Consider the following 15764-nt stretch of genomic DNA (forward strand, 5'->3'; position numbering starts at 1 on the left):
GATTTTGGGATCGAACGTGGAAGGATTAGATTGTAATCGTTTTTATTTTTCAAATACGTTTTAGAAAACTGTAATCTATACCTGCCCAGACTGTACTCCTTCCTATACCCCGCCTTTCATTCCTGTCCTGCTCTTACCCGCGCACCCCAGCCGGGCGCTCTTCGGCCTCTGCCTGGGATGAATGTGTATTTTGATATTTACACCCGGAGCGGCACCGAGGGAGCATCTGCATTTATAACTTAGTTTTTAAAATTAGTCAAGCAATATGAAGCATCTCCTTTTACTTTTAAGTCACTTAAATACATTGAGCACAGCTTTCTCACCACTTAAGATTAGTTTTTGTTACCATCCTTACACAAAGCAGAAACTTTCTGATGACATACAGTACAAGTGGAAAGATTACAGATTTTAATCGTCTTTAATTTTGTTACGTTATACGTTTTAGGAACGTTTCATCTAAACAAACACAAAAAAACTATTCTCGATTGTATTTCTGAATGTTATGTTACACCTACAGTAGTTCACTGCTTTAAATACATTGAATTAAGAAAGTTAGGTGTAGCAATTTAGATCTTTTTTTTTTGAACCAGGGAAAATCTGATCATGTTTCTCTATAACAATAATAAAAAACTTTATTTTACATATCACCTTTAAAAGTGGCATCTCAAAGCAATAAAGTAGATCGAAAAACAGTTAAAAGGGACCAAAGTAAATACCAGACAAACGCAAACGCACTTTTAATAAAATGCTTTTATTCATTCAGCAGAGAAAACGCACTTTTAATAAAATGCTTTTATTCATTCAGCAGAGAGTGAGAGGGACATCCAGCAAAGAGAGACACACAGACCGGTTTCCATTGACAAAATTGTTTTTTTTCAACTCCTCTTGTCTAACAGGAATGTTTTGTTTGTGGACAGACTGTTAGACTAGAGGAAAAGAGCGCCTCCTTCTACGAAGCATTTCGTTGATCTGATCACGAATTCTTTTCCAGTCGCACGAAGTAAGGGTTGTAAAGCGCAAAGTAAAGCGCTGATTCTTATGGAATGTCTTCCGCCGGGGATTCCAAAAAAATATTATTTTTTAATCGCGTATCTAAGGAAAATTGCGGTATAACTTTGTTCATGCACATCATTATACAGTATCTCATTTTGTATTTCGATTAAAAAAAATCGTTTGCCCAGCCACTATTGTTGTTATTGTTTATGTCCTGTAAAGCGCTTTGAGGAGCACAGCTTTCTCACCACTTTCTCACCTTCTCACCACACCATCCTTACACAAAGCAGAAACTGATTGTATTTTCCGATGACATACAAAAGCAAAGATTACAGATTTTAATCGTCTTTTTTCTGAACCAGGGAAAATCTGATCATGTTTCTCTATAACAATAATAAAAAACTTTAGATCTTTTTTTCTGAACCAGGGAAAATCTGATCATGTTTCTCTATAACAATAATAAAAAACTTTATTTTACATATCACCTTTAAAAGTGGCACCTCAAAACAATACAGTAGATGTAAACCACAGGTTACAAAGTAAATACCCAGACAAACGCAAACGCATTTTTAATAAAATGCTTTCGTTCATTCAACAGAGAGAGAACGTAAAACCTGGGTGTAACAGCTGTTCCTTTTTCTGATCACTCGCTCTCTGGATAAACGTCTCGCCTGTCCAGTTCTTTGTTTTCCTAATTTGCCGATTATGCCTGCTGCGATCCACTCCTACCCTCACACCTAAAGAAGACTATTTTAAATTTCTTTGCGCATCCTTAAGGTGATATCACATAAAGGTGATATGTATGTATGTATGTATCACATAAAGGTGATATGTATGTAAAAGGTGATATGTATGTAAAAAGGTGATATGTAAAATAATGTTTTTTTTTTTATTGTTGTTATAGAGAAACATGATCAGATTTTCCCCGGTTCAGAAAAAAAGATCTAAAGTATACTAGTTAAGGAAAATAAATCTTAACGGGGAGAAAGCTATGTTGAAAGTTTATTAAGATAGTTAGAAGACAAAGATATCAATTTATTTTAGTCAAAATTGTATATATCACCTTTAAAAGTGGTATCTCAAAGCAAAGTAAATACCCAACACTGATTGTACCCATCTGTCATGCTAATAAAACACCTTGAATTGAATTGAATTGAGGGAGAGAGGGGGGGAGGGCGACATAACCAGAACACAAGGCAAATAAGATACACTCCACAGGCATTCACAACAGCAACATATGAAACGTTTGTACATATAGTTAAGTAATCTTAAGTGCTCAATGTATTTAAGGGACTTAAAAGTAAAAGGAGATGCTTTATATTGCTTGACTAATTTTAAAAACTAAGTTATAAATGCAGACGCTCCCTCGGTGCCGCGCCGGGTGTAAATATCAAAATATACATTTGTCCCGGGCAGAGGCCGAAGAGCACCCGGCTGAGGTGTGGGGAAGAGTAGGACAGGAGTGAAAGGCGAGGTTTAGGTGTACAGTCTGGGCAGGTATAGATTACACTTTTCTAAAACGTATTTGAAAAATAAAAATGATTACAATCTAATCCTTCCACATTTGATCCCAATATAAATCTAAACGGGTAGAAAGTCTGAATATGCTGAAAGTTTATTAAGATACTTAGAAGACAAAGATACTGTATCAATTTATGTTGCATTAGCCTGATTATGATAAAAAAAAACATATAATTAAACACGTGTTTGCGATTTGAATCAAAACACGATTTAAATCAATATAAATGTTTATATTGTAACGCATACTGTCCAGCCTCCATTTCTCTATAAAAATGTACTCTATCACACACACACACACACACACACACACACACACACACACACACACACACACACACAATAGAAGCAGGAAGCAGAAGCAGGGACCGTTGTCAGAAGGGAAGAAGGTGACTATTCTATGTTATCAAAAATGACTTAGAATCGATGTTGTGATATTTTGAAATAAAAAAGTCAATTGATTGTCCATAATATTGCTATTCTATTTTTTCGAAGAAATGTTTGTTAAAAGAGAAGTCCAGCACCAGCTGGATTTGAACACACAACCCAACAGTTAGTAGACAGGCATGTAGACCAGTAGACTTCAAGGGAAGTCACATGAAAAGAGAAGCGAAACAGCACTACACAGCCCTGTCGCAGTACACTAATTATATCATTATTAAATTCTTTAGATATGCGATTCCATATTATATTCCCTTTTAATCAAATTCTAAAAGTATGCTTGTTGAATCCGATATCTCTTTAGTTAAAGACTTCGATGCTTAAAATGTTTAGGGAGAAATGGAATACTGGTGTGTAGTTTTTCTTTAAAGTACCAAGACCAGCCATATGCTGTATATTTATGTTCCAAAATTAATATCGTTTATGGCCTTCACACACGTTACAGTATGCTCCTATTCTTTTTATGCTCAGCTATTAAGATTTCACTTCAGTGGTTAAATTCAATATCTACAACGGGCACAGTAAAGACGTTTACTGTAAGTCTTTCTACGACAGACCAACTGTCGGTCAACCAATCACGTACCGCAGTACCCCGCGTCATCTTGCATCATGATGCGCGACGCCGTAGCCAATTACCTCAGGTACGTGTCTGTACCGCGCACTTTGAATGGCTGCATCTGTACTGAAGTCTGAAACAGAATATGAGAAAAGGAGATTATTAATATTACAGAATTACTCTAGGCTGATGGCAATATCACTGTCATAACACTTCTCCTGTCATTTTGACTCTCTACTTTGACTCTCTACTTTGGATGAGTCGTTGCTGCGCTCCCATCCCCTCCTGGGATGGTTCACCACTGTTCCATGTTTTCGCCATTTGTGGATAATGGCTCTCACTGTGGTTCGCTGGAGTCCCAAAGCTTTAGAAATGGCTTTATAACCTTTTCCAAACTGATAAATCTCAATTACTCTGTTTCTCATTTGTTCCCATAATTTCTTTGGATCGCAGTATGATGTCTAGCTTTTGAGGATCTTTTGGTCTACTTCACTTTGTCAGGCAGGTCCTATTTAAGTGATTTCTTGATTGAGAACAGGTGTGGCAGTAATCAGGCCTGGGTGTGGCTAGAGAAATTGAACTCAGCTTTCCAAAGATGTGATAAACCACAGTTGATGTATGTTTTAACAGGGGGAGCAATCACTTTTTCACACAGGGCCATGTGGGTTTGGATTTTTTTTCCCTTAATAATAAAAACCTTCATTTAAAAACTGCATTTTGTGTTTCCTTGTGTTATCTTTGTCTAAAACTTCAATTTGTTTGACGATCTGAAACATTTCAGTGTGACAAACATGAAAAAAAAAAGAAATCAGGAAGGGGTCAAACACTTTTTCACACCACTGTATATACAGTATATATTTTATTGAAGTTCAGTTTGTTTGTGTGCCTCTTCAGCCTGGACTCCTGTGATGGTCACTGCCACTGCCACTGAAATGCTCTGGGATCCCAGTCCGACGGGTAGTTGCAAGATAGATCAGGAGTTTAGAAGCTTTTCCAGCTTTCTGTTGGTACCAGCTGAGGCGATCATTATTGTACACTGCAGGACTGGTCTTACAGCTAACAGTGACTGTCTGTCCTGGAGCAGTCAATATTGTAGGAGCGTGGGTCACAAAAATCTGTCCACTAGATTCTGAAAATGAAGAAAACATTGCAAAAAATGGGAAAGTATTGAAAATACCAATTTATTCTGTAAATCAGTAATACATTATATGATAGACATACAGTATGAAAACAGAATAAATTAATAAGATATTTATTATGATGCTTTAATATTTTTTATGTTTAAATTAACATAAATCTTGATTTCTTCTTCACATAATACAAAAATGTTTTAAATTCTATAAAATATCCAAACCCATTCCTACCCTGATCAGTGATGAGGAGTGTCCAGATAAATATGATGAAGAAAGTCATTGTTCCTGTGGGTTCTGTTACCATGAAGCGCAGCTCTCAGTCTGGAAGTGTTAAACTCACAAGGCTATAAACACTCCCAGAAGTGTCTTCTATGCAAATTATCTTTCTGGGTTAGGCTGCACTAGTAGCCAGTCAGTGCTAGAAAAACAGGCTTGGTGCTGCGTGATGTGACAGAGCAAGATGAGCAGTTTAACATTAACACTCCCAGGACAGCAGGACTAGACAGAAAGCAGCTTTATAAGGAACAGAGGATTATACACAATCAGCTGAGTCCAACTTGAATGGAGTGGAGTGTGGAGAGTCTGGTTAAAGCAGTACTTGGTTTTGTGTGTTCAGGTACAGCAGGATCAATAGTTGAACTAAAAACGTATTTTACAGAGACTGAAGCATGCAAATGCACATATTAAAAACAGTCATGCAACCCACATTTTATATAAGTTTACACTGTCACGAATCCACTTATCAGCTATGTCCGCATTTCACCCAACATAGCTGGAATGGGGTGGAGTGCAGAAAATCTGGTTAAAACTGCACTTGGCTCTGTTTGTTCAGATGCAGCACAATTACTAACTGCACTGACTTAAACACTCTTAATACTTTTGGGGCAATACAAGAGAGGCAAAATGTTCAGTTCAGATCTGACAAAATACCTTGTTATATGTTTGTGGTCCCATGGGACATTCCTCACAGTGTTGAAGGAAAGACATGTTTTATCTATGGGGCTGGAGAGACACTGAAAACTTATTTTAATGTTCATGGGGAGTGTGCTCTCTCTTTGCATGACAGTCTTCTGTTCTTCTATATAACCGACAGTTGAAGGGGTCAGTCCTCTTTCTCAATTGTGTCTGTATTAAAACCTCAAACATTCAGACCCTCAGGTCTAAAGTTTCCAACTCCCTCCCTCTCCTCTTTCTATTCTCTCTTTATTTTTGTATCCAGGTTCCTAACTGGGGGGTAAGTGAAGCTCACTTCTCCAACATCAGGATTCAGGGCCAACATGAACAGTTTAGCATGAACACTCCCAGGACAGCAGGACTAGACAGAGAGCAGCTTTATAAGGAGCAGAGGATGAGATACAATCGGCCGAGCCCTTACTCCACTCAACACAGGTGGAATGGAGTAGAGAGTGGAGAGACTGGTTGAAACTGCCTTGCTAAGATATAGCAGGATTATTAATACCCAGTGAGTTTTAAAGGTTAAACGCACTACAGGAATTAAAACAAAAATTGAACCCAACTTTTTATTGAAGTAATTTTTTTATAGCAGAGGTTGAAATGTAGAAATGCACAGTTACAATGTGTTATGCGCCCTGATAATCCATCATATATTTAAGAATGATGTGTGTAATTATATTAATTCATTTTGGCATCTTTTACTAAAATCTGTTCTCTAGATCTTCTATACCTGGAATACCTGGAGTAGTGGTAGCAGTAGTTAGAACTCTTCTTAATCCTCATCTTCAGTCAATGTTACAGCTCTGCTTAGTGTGGGATTATAGGCACTGTAGCACTGGTGCTATGTATTTACTTGTACAAGCAGGCACTGGAAGTGTTCCTCATACTGTGATAATTGAATAAACTTAACAATATGAATACTGAAGATTAATGGTGTATCTTACTCTAACCCTTGCTAATCATTGACTTTTAACTTCATGTACTGTAAGGGGTATACAGTATGATCACCAGCTATAATTCCAATGCATGCATATTTTGGACGAGTTGATCAGTATCATAGCATAGTCCTTTACATTAAAGAGATCATAGTAATGACTATGCAGTGGGTGTAAAGCCATGGATTCAGCAATTATTCATGATTATCATTGAAAAGTATTAGTGTGAATACATTCTGTTCACCCTGGGCCTTTGGTGTCATTTTATTCTCAAAGTCCTTCTTATTGATCCTCTTGTGTATGTTTGTAACCAGCACTGGGGAAGTTAGACAACAGTTGTTAAAAACAATTAATTAGTGAATGAATTAAATTAATTACATTATATTAAATGAAAGGTGAGATTCACTTTACAAAACATCTTTTGTTTCTGGGTTCATTCTATCCCACAGTCTGCACCCCAAGAAACCCTCAGAGATGATTCAGGTCAGGTACATGGGAATAAGCATTGAATATCTGTGTATTGAAAAGACAGAATAAAATCAGAATAAAATTTGAAAAAAAGTAAATTTTTGAAAATCTAAATTTTAAAAAATAAAGTTGCTTCATGAAACTCTGAAAAGTAAATAGGGAGCAGGAACTTGTTTGTCACATTGATTTATCAGCACAGCTCTTTTCCCGAGACAAGAAAGAAGAAAGTGAAGCTCCACTGGAACCCAGAGGTGAAGATTTGAAAATTGGGGAGGGGGGTTTAGGGAAAAATCAAAGCATGGTTTGAAACAGGGATGACCAACATCCACCCCGAACACAAGCTCCATGGCTTGGTAACCCAGACATTTAAGTTTCAAGGAGACTTTTTGCGGAGCAGCAGCAGCAAAGAGAGGACATTAGTTAGCCAATATGATAAAAATGACTTCTTTTTTGGTTTTTTGTTTAGCACATTTGAACATTTTCAAAAACTGTCCAATCCCTAGTTTGTCAGGCATTTTTTTTCGCCGTGGGAGTGCTCCCACTTGTGCTGGTTTTAGTGCCTGCTGCCAGGATATTACCCCAGCGCTTTGTCATTAAAATTGGGTTTCCAATAATGTGGAAGTGAACTCTTGTTTTCATGTCTACTATAACAGACATACTGTAATCTCCCTTGCTTTTAACCAAGCATATCATAATTTCTAAGAATGAAAATGATTTAAACTATGTGACACTATCATTCAACGAGAGCACAAAATATCACAAGGATCCTGCAGAGTGCAACAAAGACAGCAAAAAAAAGCCTATGCAATTGATTTGATTGACAGTTATTTATCAGTCAGCGCATTGATATTCCTTTATCACACAGTAAAATGTCAAAATTCCTTCCAGGGTGTGCGTATATCAGAGAATATAACACAGCTTCAAAAGTGTGTCAGCCAATTAGATTTCAGGACCGGAACTATCTTTCTTATAATTAGAATTAAGGTGCAATTAAAGATTTCTAATAATCTTTGTGTACCTTGACCATATAACCTGGTGCCTGCCTGTGTAAATACTCTACATAGGAATGTAGCTAAAAAGCTTGTTATCCTTATGATCTCAGCCTAAGAATGACCTGGTGGTTTTCACATGTGGGAAAGTAAGAGAGATGACTTTGTCTTCTGGATAACGATCCTTCCTACAACAGAGGCGATCTAAACTCCCATGATGGATGTCCACTGCTAGTGCCTGGATGTCTAGTTGAGAGCCATAGGTACATCTGGATCTGATCTTTAAAGTCACAGGGCACGTTCAATCACCCAAAGGAAGATCCACCGATGAGTGACCTTTAAGGTGGGCCCTAGTGGTATACCTGATGGCATCTCAGACAATCACCAACTTCTGATGCGATACTACAAAACTGTAACTCAAGTCATTTTCCATTGGTTAACTCACTGACTCAATCTCTTCATCTAAACTGGCAAACTGAATTTTCAACCATGGGACTGCAAGCAGTCCGAGTCAGGACTTAAACTTTTCTCAGAGAAGCCAGGCTGAGAGAGTGTGTCAGTAAAGTGCAGAATTCCAAGATATTCTTCCTGAAACAGAAGAAATATTCTGTTTGTAAACCCAACGCTATCTTTGACGATCAACAAAATCAGACAGCTAGACTCTTTGTCGACATCCAGAATATCCAAGCACACACTGAATAAAAACTATAACACGGAATGACCTAAGTTCCTCTGTTGCCTACCTTGCAGATATCTAGAGGAAAAACTGTGCACAAACTGCTTTAAAAGACCAAAGTAAAATATCATTATTCACATCATAATTCTCAAGGGGTGTGCTATTATTCCAAACACACATTTGATGTTTAGTTCATGATAGTTAATGCATATTCACTTGTGTCTGAGAATATGAATATGATTTAGTTTTACGAGACTGATACAACCTACGAGCTAGACTGTAAAACATTATCATCTCTGCATATTTTAACTCTGAAATTAACTCTTTTCTTTGTAATCCCCTTGTAATCAGTCATTCATATCACAGCAGATCATTTCTCAGATGTATTTTGTTACGCTTGTTTGTTATGCACGTATTGATAATACTGTATTAATAAACTGTATGTTGTATATTCGGAATTCCTGCATGAGATTGTAAATTATGATGTTTGATTGGTTTCTAAAAGTCGTCAAATTGTCACGGGAGCTGGTCCTGACTCCCAGGTAGTGCGTACTTTAGACCCTATGCAGACGCTATAATCCGGAAGTGACTGGAATAAGACCTCAAGGGAACCACAGCAAGAGCAGGACGGGATGAAAGACGGGGGGGCGTGACGGCTGTGATCTGATGACAAGTCCTAAAGCAGTCCAAAGTGGAAATCGGGTCACAGTCCAGGGTCCAGGAGCTGGGAGATCCAATCCGAGACAGACAAGATTAAAACCGGAATGGGATCTGGAACAGGAATAGTGACAGGGATTCAGGAGGATAAAAACAGTAATGAGGCCAGGTGCTCCGAGCCCTGGACTCAGCAGGTCAGGATGCCTGATGAAGCCTATGCCGTTGGGTCCCTTCCATGATCCGCTGGTATGCGGGCTTCTGGGCGTACGTATTCCAATGCAGAGCGTGGAATAGTGGGAGTGCCAGGCTTTAAATAATAACAAGGAAAACATGGACAGCTGCACATAATGAACTAAAATAGGAAAGGGTCGGAGCGCCCTTTAGAGGAGGGATGACGATCGTGACACAAATCCTCTTGCAATTTGCTGTTACAATTTCTAATTGTAACAGCAAATGAAAACCCCCTTCTCCACCAGTGTGTATCCCACCATGTGCCCGGTGCTTTGCAGGATAAGCTCTGGGCCACAGAAGCCCTAAAGTGGACAAGCAATTATTGAAAGAGTTGTGATATGATGTGAAAAAGGTACAACGAAGGCCTGTTTACTTCTATTCTTTAACCTGTCACAATATATTGGTTTGGTTATTATCAGTTTTTACTTCAACATGAGAAAAATATTTTATTTCCCTTCATCTTTTCCTCAGCACAGACATATCTGTGTGATCCTACAATTTAAATCTAAATGAATATTATAATATTTTAATTTCCAAGTTGTTGAGAACAGCTCTACTTGCCACCATTTCAGACTACTTCTAAACAAAAAGCTGAGCTCCTCCATGGGCTATGTCCTGTGTCTGTAACGAACAGTTCTTTCCGGACCCTATGCGTACGACACAATCCGACGGAGTGGGGAAACACTGGGAAACGTCATGCAGGAATGCGGGCTGAAGACAGGGGGTCGTGTCCAAGTTGCGCTGGTGCACGGGGGAGGTGTGGCCGAGGCGAACAATCCCAAAGAGTAATCCTTAGAGTATCCAAAAACACACGAGAAAGTCCAAAACCAGAAGATCCATTAGAAGAAGGAATTAAAAACCATGAAGGCCGGGTCGGAACCGGCGGACGGGGAACAGGAACAGAGATTAAAACCTTAACGGGACCAGGCGCTTCCAGGTCCCGGACTCGCACGATATGGAAATCAGATGCAGAACCCGGATGAGCGTCAGCGCCTGGCTTTTAAGGTGGGCTGGGAATAGGGAGCAGGTGCATAGAATAAAGTCTTAAGTGAAAGGACTGGAGCACCCTTAAGGAGGGGGAACTATAATCGTGACAGTGTCATTACTTTCAGCCTCAGCTTCAGGTCGCAGCTGACCTGCTGAGGGAGTTATTTCTATGTGTGTAACACTGGAGGGAGAGACAGCTATTATTGAGCTCATGGTAACTCTGACAGTAACAATCTGTTGCATCTTCAGCCTGTACTCTTGTGATGGTCAGAGTGAAGTCAGTCCCAGATCCACTAACCCTGAAATGCTCTGGGAATCCAGACTGACAGGTAGTTGCTCCATAGATCAGGAGTTTAGGAGCTTCTTCAGCTTTCTGTCGATACCAGGCTAGTCTGTGCTTGGAGTCATAAACTTACACTGCTGTTCACCGGATTACGAAATAAAAAAAATCAAACAGCATATGGTAAAATATTTGGAACAATTCATTAAACACTTATTTACATAATTTAAACTTTCAGTGTTTTTTTTTGTTTTACACTTAATAATTAATTATTAGCACTTTAACTATACTGTTTTCAGCACAAATGCTTCATTTGTGAACTGAGATAGATGAGTCAAACATCCTCTTATAGTTTGTAACATGTTTTTATGTTCTTCTGACTGTATCTAGAAGGAGCTGTTGTTATTTAACACTATACAGGCACTTACAGTAGCTAGTTATCTAGTTACCTGCATTTACATACTAGGAGACACAGTAGTGATACCTTCTGGTGCAGTTTTAGAGTCAGGGGCAGGAGCTAAGACTTCTCTGTCTCTGTCTGCAAGTCATGTAATTGAAAGACACTGCAGACTGCTAGTTTACTTTTAGATTATGTTTGTTTCTGTTTGCATACAGTAATCTTGCTGTATCTGAACACAAAGAGACAAGACTGTCAATTCCATGAGGAGTATAGTCTTTGGTCTCTTCTGCCCAAAGTGAAAAAAGACCCTATGCGTAGTGGCGGAACAGGGTTTAGCCCGGGTTCAGCTGTCCAGGAAATGCTATATAGAAACCTATGCCCTCAGGCCACGGACATGGAGCGACCTGGTGCTAGGCGAGTCTCAAGAAATTCTAAACCTCAATGCTGTGTGAGGTGTGACCCAGAAATATATAGCCCCAGACAAAGACACAGCGGATGGACAAGCAAAGTACAGGGAACTAGGGACAGGACAGAGTAGGAGCGCCCTCCAGATGTAGAGGGCATGACAATATCAGGACACAATGTTGTGTTGCAGATTTCCCTAGGGGGATTGGAGCTGCCTGACAAGGTCCACCTCCATTTTCATTAATATTTAATTTATACGGCTCTTCTCTTGACACTCAAAGAGCTTTACAGGGAATGGGGACTCCCCTCCACCGCCACCAAAGTGTAGCCTCACCTGGATGATGCAACAGCAGCCAAAGTGTCCCAGGAGGAGGCCATGATGAGTAGAGGACATGGGAAATTTAGGTAGGATGCCAGGGGTAACACCCCTACTCTTTTCAATAAACACGCTGAGATTTTTAATGACCATAGAGAGTCAGCACCTTGTTAAGGTCTCATCCGAAGAACGGCTCCTTTGTACAGTATATGTTGACTGTCACTATACTGGGGCATTAGGACCCACACAGACCACAGAGTTAGCTCCCCCTACTGGTCCAATTATCACCTTTCCAGCAGTAACCTTCTTCTCTTCCGGGAGTTACAGGGTGATATAACTGATATACTGTATCTCAGACTGTGTCTAAGTGTACATAATGTAAACCCAGAGAGCAGTGTGTGCCTAAATGTTTCTGATGTAAGCCCAGAGATCAGTATTTGTATGATCTTAGAGCTTAGAGCTGACAATGCTAATGGTGGTGCCCACTACGTTCAAAACTGGTCAATTAACTTCAATAGCTAGTTAACTATAGTATAAGTGGAACGATGGTTTGTGACATAGAGTCCCTAGTTGGCAATAGGAAACTGTGGAGAGACTGTAGTTATAGGACTAAACCACTTGGGGTCGCAAGTGAAGGGTTGACAGGGGTGGATGAGGTTCTCAGCTGAGTGTGGTCAGCAGAGTAAGGCTGATGAATCTCTAAAGAGGTCTGAGGCACAGACCTTTATAAACATGCTCTTTTCACGACAATGATAGACAGAGTAAGTCTGGACATGAGTATTTTTGACAGCTTCTGTGTTGAAAGCACTAAAAATCAATTATGCAATCTCACGTTTTAGAGAATTCAGCCCTTAGCCAGCCAAGGGAAGACAGATCGAACCTCTGTCTGAGTCATAAACTGTGCAGCCCTAATTAAACAAAAAGCCTGTATTTACTGTAAGTGTTTAGCTTAAGTAAAATGTGATTTTAAGTAATAGCTGTTTATTAATATTCCAATAGCTGTAGAATATGAAATACAAACTGTGTATTTGCAAACTTCAGTCTCTGTTAAACATGGTATCACCTCCACCAGTAATGTGTCTAAACACACAGAGCCAAGTGCTGATTTAACCAAACTCTCAACACCCCAATCCATTCATGCTATGCTGAATGGAAAAAGGTCTCAGCTGATTGTGTCTCATTCTCGTTTCCTTATAGAGCTGCTCTCTGTCTAGTCCTGCGGTTCTGGGAGTGTTCATGCTAAACTGTTAATCTTTTTCTGTCACAACAAACACCACCAAGCCTGTGTTTCCAGCACTGACTGGCTACAAGTGCTGCTAAAGCCAGGAAGACAATTTGCATAGAAAAGACACTTTGCATTGGCAGTACATGCTCTGGGAGTGTTTATAGCCCTGTGAGTTTAACACTTCAAGACTGAGAGCTGCCCTTCAGGGAAACACAACCCACAGCAACAATGACCTTCATCACTATTTTCATCTGGACACTCCTAGTCTCTGCTCGAGGTAGGAATGGGTCTGAAATATTTGATGAACGTAGTTTACAACTATAGGTAAAAATGAAATGTTTTGTATAAAACAGGAAATCAATTAAATTTTTAATGATATTTTAATGATATTTACTACTTTCTCATTTGCAGAATCCAGAGGACAGGTAACTGTGACTCAGACTCCAGCAATGAAATCTGTTCTCCCTGGACAGACAGTCACTGTGAACTGTAAGACCAGTGCAGCACTATACAATAACAGATTCCTAGCCTGGTACCAAAAGAAAGTTGGAGAAACTAATAAATTCCTGATTTATGCAGCAACTATGTCAGACTGGGATCCCAGAGCGTTTCAGTGGCAGTGGATCTGGGACTGACTTCACTCTGACCATCACAGGAGTCCAGGCTGTTATTAATACTATAGTAATATCTTCGGTAAAGGCTTTTATGCATAAAATATTTCTGCATCATTAAAATATTTATGATAAAGGTAGGTTGTGCACTTTTGTCCAACTGAGCAATCGTACTTTCATAAAATATACCAACTTCTTAATGACTGATGATTAACATGCTGTAATACACAGTTTAAATTTAAAAGCTTAAATGCTGTACATGAGAGGTTAAGCTGTATTGGCTCCACCTGGCGGTTTTACAAGGTGATTCCGGATACTTTCCGGCATGACGTTAAATGATGCGATACACCGGGTGATACCGTGTTTTGATGCGACACGCCACCGAGGTATACCACGAAATACCCCACCCGTTTTGAATGGCTGCATCTGTATATTCTCATGTACGGTTAGAATGTGTTCATTGTCTTCCAATGAAAGACAAGTTCCTTTTCGCCGAAGTCGGGAGACATTAGAAGCTTGCCACACCCGGACTGTTAAACCAACGCATTAGCACGGTAAAGCTATCCCATTGAGGAGCCGGGCAATAATTGTTGCGTTCCTTGATTTTCTGATCTGCAAGGCCATTTGGCTGTAGCGAATGTGAATTCTGTCTGGCATTGCCAGATTGTGAAAAAATAAAAGTATTTAAATCAAGATATGGGTATACAGGTACAGACTTCAAGCTGCACCACTGAATCGCTTTGGTAAGGAGACGGACTGTGGCCAAATCATGAAGACTCTCTCACACCAAATAATGAAGATGAAAAGAAACGGGAAGTCAACACGAGACATTGTACAGTATTTGCGTAAGTCTGACATCGATAAGAAGAGTGCGCAGAAGGCTTGGATGGAGATACAAAAAAAACAACACATGCCCCATTATAAGGGTAAAAAACAAAGAGGAAAGACTCAAACAAGTGCTCCAATGGATTGAACAGGGGGAGACATTTCATGATGTACTTTTCACCGATGAAACAACAGTTGCTCTGGAACAGTTTTCAACAATGTCATTTTGTAAAAAGGGGAGAGATGTGGATTGTTGACCGGGGCGGGAGACATTCGGGAATGTGAGTCTGATAAAGAAGGAATAAAAGCATTTTATTAAAAACGCATTTGCGTTTGTCTGGGTGCTGACAAAGTAAAAAACAATTACTTTTTGACAATGAAAAACTGTGTGTGTCTCTGTCTCTCTCGTGTTTCGAAATCCTGTGGCTTTTGAAATTTACTGGGGGTGGACCACATCGGTAAATTTCGATGGGTCCAGAGGCAAAAGTGCCATGCTTTGCAATCTCCGAGAAACCATTAGTAGCATGGTGAATCGGAGAATCTCAACACTTACTTTGTGCGACTGGAAAAGAATTTGTGATCGAATCAACGAAATACTTCGAAGAAGGAGGCGCTCTTTTCCCCTAGTCTAACAGTATGTCCAGAAACAAAACATTCCTGTTAAACAAGAGGAATGTAAAAAACAAAATGGTACAAAAGTAAAAAAAACAATTTCTTTTTGACAGTGAAAACCGGTGTGTGTGTCTCTCTCTCTCTGCTGGCGCATGGGTGTGGTGGGGTGCTGTGCCAGCCGTACAAAAAATTAAAGTGTCCCTTTCCATTCAATGGGTGTCTGAGTCGCTGTGTTCCAATGTCATCGAGCTAAAGCCAGCACAAAGCAAGAACTGATCAATGCGATTTACAAATTCTGGGAGAAATAACTGACCGAACAAAATTGTAACCATTTTATTAACAGGCTGTTTCGTGTTCTTCCTAGGATTGTTGAGTGGGGCGGGCCGGGCCGGGGCGGGGCGGGGGGGGACATTCGGGAATGTGAGTCTGATTAAGAATGAATAAAGCATTTTATTTAAAACGCGTTTGCGTTTGTCTGGGTGCTGACAAATTAAAAAACAATTACTTTTTGACAATGAAAAGCTGTGTCTCTCTCTCTCTCTCCGCTGGCAT

At 39.6% G+C, this 15764-nt stretch overlaps 1 long non-coding RNA gene across 1 annotated transcript; it reads right to left on the reverse strand.

The window, feature by feature from the left end:
- Positions 1-4335: 4335 nt before the first annotated feature.
- LOC138224145 (uncharacterized) lies at positions 4336-5022 on the reverse strand. Its single transcript, XR_011182496.1, has 2 exons — positions 4873-5022; positions 4336-4637 (listed from the first exon to the last, which is right to left on the reverse strand). It is a non-coding gene; the product is annotated as an uncharacterized lncRNA (long non-coding RNA).
- Positions 5023-15764: the final 10742 nt, after the last annotated feature.

Source organism: Lepisosteus oculatus, chromosome 18 (genome assembly GCF_040954835.1).
Source record: "Lepisosteus oculatus isolate fLepOcu1 chromosome 18, fLepOcu1.hap2, whole genome shotgun sequence".
Lineage (NCBI taxonomy): Eukaryota > Metazoa > Chordata > Actinopteri > Semionotiformes > Lepisosteidae > Lepisosteus > Lepisosteus oculatus.